The sequence below is a fragment of the Bubalus kerabau genome, chromosome 13 (genome assembly GCF_029407905.1).
Source record: "Bubalus kerabau isolate K-KA32 ecotype Philippines breed swamp buffalo chromosome 13, PCC_UOA_SB_1v2, whole genome shotgun sequence".
Classification (NCBI taxonomy): Eukaryota; Metazoa; Chordata; class Mammalia; order Artiodactyla; family Bovidae; genus Bubalus; species Bubalus kerabau.
In genome coordinates, this window is record NC_073636.1 from 70,946,631 (window position 1) to 70,959,406 (window position 12,776).

General features: G+C 43.6%; 1 long non-coding RNA gene across 2 annotated transcripts; it reads left to right on the plus strand.

Moving 5' to 3' along the window:
- Positions 1 to 3,569: 3,569 nt before the first annotated feature.
- LOC129625951 (uncharacterized) lies at positions 3,570 to 7,783 on the plus strand. Of its 2 annotated transcripts, none has more exons than XR_008701663.1 (2): positions 3,570 to 3,651; positions 7,010 to 7,783. It is a non-coding gene; the product is annotated as an uncharacterized LOC129625951 (long non-coding RNA). The 2 variants fall into 2 exon arrangements; XR_008701664.1 differs by lacking the exon at positions 3,570 to 3,651 and adding an exon at positions 5,353 to 6,772.
- The last annotated feature ends 4,993 nt before the right edge of the window (positions 7,784 to 12,776 follow it).

The following is a 12,776-nucleotide window of genomic DNA, read 5'->3' on the forward strand; positions in this document are numbered from 1 at the left end:
TGATAGACAGAGTGCCTGATGAACTATGGACAGAGGTTTGTGATATTGTACAGGAGACAGGGATCAAGACCATCCCTAAGAAAAAGAAATGCAAAATGGCTGTCTGGGGAGGCCTTACAAATAGCTGTGAAAAAAGGGAATCGAAAAGCAAAGGAGAAAAGGAAAGATATACCCATTTGAATGCAGAGTTCCAAAGAATAGCAAGGAGAGATAAGAAAGCCTTCCTCAGTGATCAATGCAAAGAAATAGAGGAAAACAACAGAATGGGAAAGACTAGAGATCTCTTCAAGAAAATTAGAGATACAAAGGGAACATTTCATGCAAAGATGGGCTCAATAAAGGACAGAAATGGTATGGACCTAACAGAAGCATAAGATATTAAGAAAAGGTGGCAAGAATACACAGAAGAACTGTACAAAAAGGTCTTAACGACCCAGATAATCCCGATGGTGTGATCACTCACCTAGAGCCAAACATCCTGGAATGTGAGGTCAAGTGGGCCTTAGGAAGCATCACTACAAGCAAAGCTAATGGAGGTGATGGAATTGCAGTTGAGCTATTTCAAATCCTAAAAGATGATGCTGTGATAGTGCTGTATTCAATATGCCAGCCAATTTGGAAAACTCAGCAGTGGCCACAGGACTGGAAAAGGTCAGTTTTCATTTCAATCCCAAAGAAAGGCAGTGCCAAAGAATGCTCAGACTACCGCACAATTGCACTCATCTCACATGCTAGTAAAGTAATGCTTAAAATTCTCCAAGCCAGGCTTCAGCCATACGTGAACTGTGAACCATACTTGAACTGTGTTCAAGCTGGTTTTAGAAAAGGCAGAGGAACCAGAGATCAAATTGCCAACATCTGCTAGATCATTGAAAAAGCAAGAGAGTTCCAGAAAAACATCTATTTCTGCTTTATTGACTATGCCAAAGCCTTTAACTGTGTGGATCACAATAAACTGTGGAAAATTCTTCAAGAGATGGGACTACCAGACCACCTGACCTGCCTCTTGAGAAACCTGTATGCAGGTCAGGAAGCAACAGTTAGAACTGGACATGGAACAACAGACTGGTTCCAATAGGAAAAGGAGTAGGTCAAGGCTGTATATTGTCACCCTGATTATTTAACTTATATGCAGAGTACATCACAAGAAATGCTGGGCTGGGAGAAGCACAGCTGGAATCAAGATTTCCAGGAGAAATATCAATAACCTCAGGTATGCAGATGACACCACCCTTATGGCAGAAAGTGAAGAACTAAAGAGCCTCTTGATGAAGGTGAAAGAGGAGAGTGAAAAAGTTGGCTTAAAGCTCAACATTCAGAAAACGAAGATCATGGCATCTGGTCCCATCACTTCATGGGAAATAGATGGGGAAACAGTGGAAACAGTGTCAGACTTTATTTTTCTGGGCTCCAAAATCACTGCAGATGATGATTGCAGCCATGAAATTAAAAGACGCTTACTACTTGGAAGGAAGGTTATGACCAACCTAGAGAGCATATTAAGAAGCAGAGACATTCCTTTGCCAACAAAGGTCCGTCTAGTCAAGGCTATGGTTTTTCCAGTGGTCATGTATGGATGTTAGAGTTGGACTATAAAGAAAGCTGAGCACCGAAGAATTGATGTTTTTGAACTGTGGTGTTGGAGAAGACTCTTGAGAGTCCCTTGGACTGCCAGAGATCCAACCAGTAAATCCTAAAGAAAATCAGTCCTGAATATTCATTGGAAGGACTGATATTGAAGCTGCCACTCCAATATTTTGGCCACCTGATGCGAAGAGCTGACTCATATGAAAAGACCCTGATGCTGGGGAAGATTGAGGGAAGGAGGAGAAGGTGATGACAGAGGATGAGATGGTTGGATGACATCACTGACTCGATGGACATGTGTTTGGGTGAACTCCAAGAGTTGGTGATGGACAGGGAGGCCTGGCGTGCTGTGGTTCATGGAGTCTCAAAGAATTGGACACAACTGAGCAACTGAACTGAACTGAACATTATCGTTCACTCAGAACCCAGCAATGTGCTTGGTACAGAGTGGCCACTCCAAAAAGAAAAAGAAAATCTGTTGAATGAATGAATATGATACATTCTCCTTAGTTTCTTCTTGTCTGCATTTGTGCAAGAAAATTTTTGGTAAAGGAGATGAAAGGGAGTCATAAGGAATTCAGTGCCTTCTCTTGTCTACATTTTAAGCAGGAGTTAAAAAGTTTCTGATTTTAGTGAAAGGAAATATTAAATAAGAGTCTGCTATAGAGCTTTAGTTGTCAATCTGTTATGATGCTCTGAAATGAGACCCAGAGCAAAAACATGCCAAGAATGTTTTTTTTTTTTTTTTTTTTTTTAAAATCTCAGAATGAATCCAGAATCAGAATGCTGTTTCCTATTTAAGTGCAGAGGGAGTTTTAAGATTAGATTAAACATGATCATCATTGGAAGTGAGTAAAAATGTGTTCATAATACTAAGAACTGTGTGGTTTTAAATGTTCTAAGTCATGAATTACTTTTGAAATATATGGTAACTAGATAGGAGTAATTGGTGTTGGGTCGGGACTGGCAGTTTCTGTAATATGTATTCTAGGCTGTGCATTCAAGCTGGAAACATGCATGACAGACAGCTCCTGCCCCCATGAAATACTGACTGGGCTGGAGGCCATAGCTGAGCCAGTGTTGAGCATCCTGGAAACAAGTGAATGAACTTTGACTAAGGAAGCATCTTGGAAATATTTGAGATATTAAAAAAAAAAAAGTGACTTTCAAAGAGTGATTATGTGCATGGGAAGAATAAATGGGAAAGAGCCATAAAGACTGACCTTCCTCCTGGCAGAGGTATGCCCCAACTCACCTACGTGAAGGGAGCAAGCAGCCAGGGCTGTGGGTGCTGCCTACATTTGTGCTGGTTGGAATGTCCCACTGCTCAAGGCCTTCCTTTTCTGGCTTCTTCTTCTTCTTCTTTTTTTTTTAACATGTATTTATTTGGTTGCATTGGGTCTTGGTTGTGGCATGAGAACCCTTGTTTGTGGCATGTGGGATCTCGTTCCCTGACCAGGGATCGAAGTTCCAACTCGGGCCCCCTGCATTGGGAGCACAGAGTCTTAGCCACTGGACCACCACGTAAGTCCCTCTGGTGCCTTTTTAACCATTATCATTACACTTTAATAATGCAGGGTAGAATGCTTATACATACGTATGACTTCTTGAACAGAATGAGCTTCACCAGGTAGACGAAGGAGACATTCACTGTGTTTACAGGACTCCCTTCTGTTCCCAAGGGTAGTGGAAATCTTTTATCTTTTTCTGTTTCTCCAGTGTTCCTTCCCTCCCCCACTGCTAGCAGCACCCCTCTTCCCTCATTTAACTGAGGCAGCTCCCATCCCCCTGGACCAGCAAGGGTGCGTGATCCTGGCCTCGTCTATCAATGTGTTACACTCACCTGGCCATAGTGACCGGTTCAGGCATGAGCATGTGACCTAAGCTGAGCATGTGACCTAAGCTGAGCGTATGACCTAGGCATGTGATCAATGAGGACCCTTCCCAGGTGTTTGGTGAACAGACCCATTACCTGGTGTTCTCCTTCAGTGGGCGGTTAAATGAGGAGGCTGCTAAATGGGAAATAGCTGCTGGTGGTCTTGCTGAGGAGGAACTCCTGAGAGGGTAGGCAACATGGAGGATGACTTCTGTCAATTTACTTTACCTTGGGAAACGTTCGTGCCCTTAGTCTGTAAAGTGATGGAGAATAATATTAATACCTATCTCACTGTATTGTTTTGTGGATTAAATGCCAAATACAAAGTATTTGAAAAGCATTTCCATCTTCCTTTACCTCCTGCCTTCCTTCCTTTTTTTTAAAAAAATATAGCTTCTTCATTATTTATTTTTAAAAGATTTATTTATTTAATATGTTGGCTGTGCTGGATCTTGGCTGCTCTGCACGAGCAAGGAGGGCCTATCCTTGGTTGAGGTGTGTGGGCTTTTCATTGCAGTGGCTTCTCTTGTTGCAGAGCTTGGGCTCTAGCATGCAGGCTCAGTATAGTTGTGCATGGGGCTTAGTTGCTCCTTGGCCTGTGGGATCTTCCTGGACCAGGGGTCCAACCAGTGTCCTTTGCAGAGCAAGGCAGATTCTTAACCACTGAACCACCAGGGAAGCCCTATTTACTTACAGACACGTGTAGACTTCCTCTAGCTGCCAAGAGTGTGGGCTACCCTTCCTTGGAGCGTGTGAGCTTCTCATTGTGGTGGCTTCTCTTGTGGACCACCAGCACGTGGGATCTTCCTGGACCAGGGATGTAACTCATGTCCCCTGCATTGGCAGGCAGATTCTTAACCACTGGGCCAGCCCGGAAATCCCCTTCCTTCCCTTTTTCTTTCTTCCTTTCCTCCCTCTCTTTTTCCTTCTACTTGCTCTCTTTCCTTTGAGACCCTCCCCCATCCCAAAAGAGATGAAAATTATTTGGGCATGGACTCAACAACCTTTACCAGTGACTGCTCACTCTCCTATGGGGCTGGGAAGCCATGGAACAATCATCTTGGAGGCTTCAGGGAAAGCGGGGCTGGCGTGGCCACCCAGAAGGTGCAGTTCTGACATAGGTGGTAGGCAGAGGTTATGGGAGCAGATCTTTGAAAGATCTTTTCCATATGGAAGAAACTTCTACCCAAGAGCTTTACGCTAAGATAAGGGTGTTTTTATTTTTTAATGGCCACACCATGTGGCATGTGGAATCTGAATTCCCTGATCAGGGATTGAGGCTCTACTGTTGAAGCATGGGGTCCTGACCACTGGATCACCAGGGAATTCCAAGGGCATTATTTATTACTTAAAAAAAAAATAAAATTGGAATATAATTTATTTGCAATGTGTTAATTCCTGCTGTACAGTAACATGAGTCAGTCGTATATGTATACATATATCCCCTCCTTCTTGAGCCTCCCTTCCGTCCCCACCCTCACCCCACCCCCCCGGGTCATCACAGAGCGCCAAGCTGAGCTTCCTGTGCTATACTGCAGCTCCCACTAGCTAACGAGTTTATACATGGCAGTGTGAATGCTGCCCTCCCAACTCATCCCACCCTCTCCTTCCCCAGCTGTGTCCACAAGTCTGTTCTTTATGTCTGTGCCTCTATCTCTGCCCTGCACGTAGGTTCATAAGTACTGTTTTTCTAGATTCCATATATATGTGTCAATATCTGATTCTTATTTTTCTCTTTCTGACTTCACTCTGTAGAACAGGCTCTAAATTCATCTATATCACTACAACTGACTCAATTTTGCTCTTTTTCATAGTTGAGTAACATTCCATTGTATATATGTACCACATCTTTTTTATCCATTTATTTATTTTTTTTTTTTAAAGTTTAAAATATTTATTTGGCTATGCTGGGTCTTAGTTTCAGCAGGATGGATCTTTAGTTGTGGCATGTGGGATCTAGTTCTCTGGAAGTGTGAGCCACTGGACCATCAGGGAAGTCCCCCAAGGGCATTTTTAAAGGGTTGACAAGTTTCTAGTCCTGGGGGGCATCTGGCCAAAGATGGATAGCCATCTATCAGCAAGGCAATAGAGGGGACTTGTGTGCAGGGGGAAGTTTGCTTGAAAGTAAGCTTCCAAGATGGCTTCAGGCTATGGTCTATGATCTCTCCATCTAACACTGAGATAAGGCATTCCCTTCAAGCTAAACTGAGGAAAAACAACAGGGGATAAAAGTATCATTTCCTTATGACGGTGGTTCTCAAACTCTTCAGCGCATCAGAATTGCCTGAAGGACTTGATAAAAATACACATTGTTGGGTCACATCCCCAGAATTTCTTAAAAAATTTTTTTTGATTGGAAGATAATTGCTTTACAATGTTGTATTGCTTTCTATTGTTAAAAATCAAGGATCAGTCATAATTGTATATATAAATCCCCTCCTTCCTGAGCCTCTCTCTCCTCACCCCAGAATTTCTGATTCAGCAAGTCTGGGATGAGTCCCCAAATCTGTTTCTAACAGGTTCCTAGGGAATGCTGATGCTGTTGGCCCGAGGACAGTATTTTGAAAACTGCTCTCCTGTGGGCTTACCAGGCTAGGAGGTAGAGACCTGAGTTCTTGCTACTTGCTACTCTGTGTAGCTATGAACATCAGGTGTGAACTCTATCTGAGACTCACTATCCTCATTGCTAAAAGGAGACAAGTCAAACTAGATCATTGCTGATCATCATTTCAATGCAATGGGTCTCCTTCAACTTTCCTTTCTCTTTGGTGGACATCCTATTTAGAGAGACATTTCCACTAGATATATAATGTGTCATTAAATAACAGCCGGTTTAGCCTTGGCTTACCTGGTGGCTCAAACAGTAAAGAATCTGCCCACAATTTAGGAGACTTGGGTTCGATCCCTGGTTTGGGAAGACCCCCTGGAGAAGGGAATGGCTACTCACTCCAGTATTCTTTCCTGGAGAACTCCATGGACAGAGGAGCCTCATGGGCTATAGTCCAGGGGGTTGCAAAGAGTTGGACACAACTGAGACTGACATTTTCATTGCTTAGCCTTATTGTTGGCAAATATCTGATTTTCCTTTTTCTTCTTTGTTGGACAGTTGCTCAGGGATCTCTGGATCTATAACCACTGAGTCAAGTGATATTTAAGATATCACCTTAAATATCTTAAAGATGTGAACTTCTAGGATATTCAAGATCCAATGCCAAACCTTGAGTTACTTTTTGGAGGCTGGTGAGCCTCAGCTCTCATAGCTTATTAAGGATGTAGTCAGGGAGCCCTTGGCATCAACGGGAAGTTCAGGTGGGTGGCTTTGAAAGCTTCTTCCTCAGTTCTCAGACAGGTGTTAAGTCCCCATGGCTTCCCTGGTGTCATTTCTTAGGGTACCATGTTTTGAGAGTTTGGGGCTGGTACTGATTCAAAGATTTTGGGGCTCATGACCCAGATATGTTCTTCAGGAGAGCCATTAGTTTTTAAAAGAGATGAAAGGATAAACGTCTCTAGATGTTTCCACTTAGAGATGATTTTGGTTCTCATTAGGCTGAATCAGTGCAGATGCGTCTTTCATTGATGAGTATATTGCCCGCACTTCACACACCTAGAAGAGGTGGCTGCTGAACATTGGAGCCTCTGCCAGCTGCTGAAAATCCTGCCTGAACTGCTTGGTAACACCTTTGTACCCACATCTTTTTGAGCTAAGTGAACTGTTAGCTTGTGCTAAAAACACCTTGTTAGCTGGATCATTTATATGCAATGCTTGGAGCTGAACTGCTGCCCTTCCGTTGGAGGGGAGAGGGGGCTTGCTGTTTTGAATATCTTTGTCTCTCTGGGAGCCGGTAGAACCAAGGCTGTCTGTGAACTGGAGTGATTTTGAGAGGCTTCCTCTGCAGGCTCAAGTTGATAAGATTCTTTTGCATGCAAGTGTTTTCTAAGCACTAAACTTCCTCCAGGTTCCATGCAAGTTATGAGATCCTGTCCGCCGCCCCCCGCCACCCCCAACCAGTTCCTCACAGTTGAGCAGGGCAGCCAAGTCTCCAGACAGGTGTTCAGGAAAGAGAAGGCTCAGTGGGGACTGATGAAAATGACCCCCTCGGTTTCTCAGGAGAGGCTGCTTTTCCGACCAGCTGAACAGCTGACTTGGAGAATGATGCAAGCAAAGTAGAAGGTCGGCCCTTCACATGGGGGAACTAAATGGACACTTTTCTAAATTTTTTTTTAATTGAGGGGGAATTGCTTTACAATGTTGTGTTGGTTTCTGCCGCAGAAGATGTGGTACATATATACAATGGAATAAACGGACATTTTAACGCTGGATCTTTGAAGGATTGTGGAAACCTTGTTGGAGTGGTCAGTCAAGATAAGTTAGATGGTGGCTGAAGTAGTTGAAGCAACAGATGATGGGCAAGGCCTGAACCTGCTGGGCTTAAGCGGGTGGACGAGTGGTGCTGGGCTTTCAGCCTAGAATATGGTTCCTGTGTCCTCAGCCCCTCGCTGGCCCTCAGTTTAGTGGGCCTTGGCCTGTGAGTCATTCTGCAGGTGGGATCACTGGGGCTCTGACTTGCCCACCCAGTCCATCCAGGGCTGCACAACGGGCATGGCACTGCCTCTCCATGACAGGAAAGAGAGATTATTTTTTAGCCAAATTCTGCAGGATGATCTATTGCAGTTTTCATTTTCTCAGCACATTTTATTGAATTTTATTAGGTCATTTAGCAAATAATTTTAATTTTCTGCTTAGATCAGAATTTCAGAAAGTAATGTACTGTTGTACTGTTAATGAGTCCCTTAATAAGCTCCAGGAGGATGCGATTTGCAAATCACTCCCGAACATAACTGTCACTCAGCCTGGTTGCCAATTAGCTCACTCCTCAGCTGTTCTCCCTGAGAGGGTCCAGAGATTTCTGGAAGATTCCTGTACCTGGCTGTGCCTTCTGTGCAGGGGAGCAGGTGAGGAAGCCAGAGGTCATTTTAGCGTCAAGCTGTGGCACCTGCCGTTTTCTTGTTTCCTCCCTGGAGATCTAGTTCATAATCTCAAAACTGAAAGGCACTGTGGGTTGCATGGATCAAGTAATCATGACAACTTGGCAGCTTAACCACGCAGGCATCCTGGGATTTCGGCTGCAGGATGGTGATGAGCACAGAAGGGGATAGGATGCAAAATTGATTGAAGACGTGTCTATGCTGGGCACTGGACCAGGACACTCTGTTTATTAATATTATCTTTTCTACAAATAAGACATTAATGCTTTTCTTGTAAACTATTTTGTGCTGTGCTGTGCTTAGTTGCTCAGTTGTGTCTGACTCTTTTTGACCCCATGGATGTAGCCTGCCAGGCTCCTCTGTCCATGGGGATTCTCCAGGCAAGAATACTGGAGTGGGTAGCCTAAAAATCCAGGGGATCTTCCTGACCCAGAAATTGAACCGGGGTCTCCTGCATTGCAGGAGAATTCTTTACCAGGTGAGCTACCAGGGAAGCCCCAGTACTAACACAATCACTCCTTACTCTGCTAACAGTTTTAGGACAAGGGTTGGTAAAACTTTGGCCCACAGGCCAAATCTATTCTACAGATTGTTTATGTGAATAAAATTTTATTGGAAATTGAGGGAACTGAGGCCAAATTCTCTCAGCCACATATTGTCTAAGGCTGCTTTCATGCTACAGCGACGGAGCTAAATAGCTGTGACAAAGACAGGGTGGCCTGCAAAGCCGAAGATATTTGCTCTCTGGCCCTTACTGCAGTTTGCCGACCCATGGCTTAGAATATGGACTCTCATGCCTTTTTCTACTCATTTGTATGCCAGGTGGGTTCACAGATTCTATTGAATTTTGCACATAACTGAGATTGTACCATATGCCTTGTTCTGAGGTCTGACCTTTTTTTCCTCTTGATTATATGTCTTGAGGATCATTCCATGGCAGAATATTATTTTATTGATTTATATTTTATGACTACGTAGTAATCTATAATACAAATACCTTGTAATTTATTTATGCTTTCTCTGTCTTTTTTGTATTTCAGCCAATTATCTTCATGAGTTTTTCTAAATAAACTTTTCATTTTGGCATAATTTTCGATTTACAGAAAAGTTGCAAAGATAATACAGAGAATTCCTGTAGAGGGTCATCCAATTTCTCCTAATATTAACAGCTTATGTGACTGTGGGGTATTTGTCTACTGAGAAATCGACAGTAATACTATTTGTTAATTTTTAATTATAGCAGTAATTCTTATCAACTCACTCCTTGTAAAGATAAAAGAGTGTTGCTGTTGTTCAGTCACCAAGTCAAGTCCTATGTGTTGTGGCCCAGTGGGCTGCAGCTCGCCAGGCCTCTGTGTCCCTCGCCATCTCCCGGAATTTGCCCAAGTTCATGTTCATTGCATCAGTGATGCCATCCAACCTTCCAGAACAGTATAGATTAGGCTAAAGTTCTCTTTGATTTTCCATCCTAATCTCAGGACCCTTACCCCTGGGGTTCCTGCCTCACTTTGCTGTTTATTTTTCAAGACTTTTCTATATTAGCCACTATCACACACACACACACACACACACACACACGATATTGAAAGTATAATACAGTTTTATAGTTTAAAAATGTACCATGCTTATCATTCTTCAACTCGCGCTTTCCTCTCCAGTGGCCCTGGGTGTCTACTCATGGTCACGTACAGAGATCGGCTCCATTCTTGTACTCGCGGCTTTGCTTTTCTGCAATATGACATAACATAGTCAACTGAGCGGTTTCCTTATTGATGGCAGTTTAGGTTGTTTCTGTTTTTCACATTGTGAACAATGCTGCAATCAGCGTCCTTGCACATTCAGCTTGTTTTTTTGCACGTGTGTAATTATTTTGTTTTTTTGAGGGATAGATTCCTGTAATTAAAATCACTGGGTCAATGGGCACGTATGTACATTTTTCAGTAGATAGCACACAAAATTGTCATCTAAAAAGCCTTGTCATCATACAATTCCACCATGATGTGTGAGAGTGCCTTTTCCTAATAACTGTCACCCATGAAAATTACATTTTGGGGGGCCAGATTGAGAAATGCTTTGTTAATATAGGAAAAAGTAGACTTTAGAATAAAGAAAATTACCTGAGATAGAGAGGGACATTATAGAATGATTAAAGGGTCAATTCACTGGGAACATAGAACAGAGGACATGATCCTGTTGGGTAGACATGGTTATAAAGAGGCAAAGTACAATAGCAAAACTGTGTCTGCTAAATCGAAACATGCTACCCCTCAAGCCAACAATTCCAGCCCTGGCTACACACCCAAGAGAAAGGAGTATATATGTCCACCATCAGTGGCAAAGACAAATGTGCAGACGTTCAAAGCAGCATGATTCATAATAGCCAGAAACTAGAGAACAACCCAAACATCTAGCAACATAGAATGGATATATAGACTGTAAAGTATTCATGGGTTGGAATATCACACAGTAAAGACAAAGAATGAGTACCATTACATGCAGTGAGTTGGATGAACATCAGATATTATGTTGAATGAAAAAAGCAAGTACCAACAAGCAGATAATGTGTGATGTCATTTAAAAGAAGTTCAAACACAAGTAGGGAAAATTAATCTGTGGTGTAGAAGTCAGTATGGTGGTTCCTTTGTGATTGGGAATGGACATGAGAAACTTTCTGGGGCAGCCTACTATATCTGGAAATGTATGTATCTTTTTTTTTTTTTTTTCCGGCTGTGCAGCGTGGCTTGCGGGATCTTATTTCCCCAGTCAAGGGACTGAACCCAGGCCATGGCAGTGAAAGCCCAGAGTCCTAACCACTGGACCACCAGGGAACTTCCAAGAAATGTATATGTCTTGATCCGAGTGGTGGTTACATGGATGTACACATAGATAAAAATTCACTGGCCCTCAAGACTTGTGCCCCTATTCTATATCTTTGTAACAAAGTATACATGATCGATTCCGATTGAGCAACACTGTTAACTACTTACTTTGGTGCCAGACTCTGCTGTCATCTCCTGAGCTGCAGTCTTCCCTCATCTCTTGTCACGGGTTACCTGCCTCAGTTTCCCTGATGCATCCTGGTTCCTTGCTGGATCTGAGTGCAGCCCTGCTAGTGCCCCTTCCTGGGGGAGGGCCTTGGATTTTGTGCCTCCAGCCACTGGCTGGGCTCCGTTCATGGATATCCCGTTTGCTCCTTTTTTTCCCCTCCTGTAACTGACATTTATTGTAATTATCTAAAGCCCTGAAAGAGAAATTCAACAGTAAATGTGGGAAAGTAGCTTCGTAGCATATTCTGAGGTCCTGGCCCTGTTCATTCCTTTCTTTTTTAAAAAATTTATTTGTCTGCATCTTAGTTGTGTCTCGGTTAGTTGCATCATGTGAGATCTTTCCTTGCGGTGCGTGGACTCTCTAGTTGTGGCTCGAGAGTTCTGGAGCACAGGGCTCAGTAGCTGTGGCATGTAGCTTAGTTCCCTTCCCCTGTGGCATGTGGGATCTTAGTTCCCCATCGAGGGATTGAACCCATGTTTCCTGCATTGCAAGGAGGATTCTTAACCACTGGACCACCAGGGAAGTCCCACTATTTGCTCCTTTTTTGACCATGAAGATTTTTCCTGTTTGAGAGGTTGACTGCCAGTTCCAGTCCCAGAGGTGGGCTCCTCAGCAACTTGCACAGACCACCTTTGGTCTCTTTGCTAAGGACTCCCTAACCCACCTAAAGTTTCCCACCATCTCCACTTTTCATCTTCTCTGCTTCTGCACGTCCCCAGCCTAGTCCCCCTCCAACACCATTGCAGTTGCCTGTCTAGATGATTGTAAACATCCCTCGATGACACGGCAGAGCTGTCTCTGTCACAGGCATCAGCTGGAACACAGCTGAGCACTGAGGCATCCCCTCTCCAGTCCCCTCTAACTTCCCCTCTAATGGGCCTCCCTGATTTTAAAGGTGCTATTTCTTGGGTGGTTAAAGGGAGATGAGATGTTTATCAGGGGATGTGCCTGAGCATCATCTTTGCCAGTGAATCCCCCCGGGCATCTTTGCTACAAATGTGCCTGTTTGTCATTTCTTGCCTTGCTTGGAGCACTGACTTTATTGCCAGGAATGATCAAATCTCTTCTTGCAAAAACACCACCGGAACTGATAGCTGGAAAGATGACCCCAGTGACAGCCCATTACTAGAGAAATTAAAAAATGACTCAGCAGTTAGGGGACAAGAGCTCCGTGTGGGCGCACAGACTTCTCAGGCTTGCTTATGGGGTAGGATGGGAGCTGGGCTGTTGGTGGGTGATGGCAGGTGCTTTATTCCCGAAACAAAGGTGTCCACGTGCA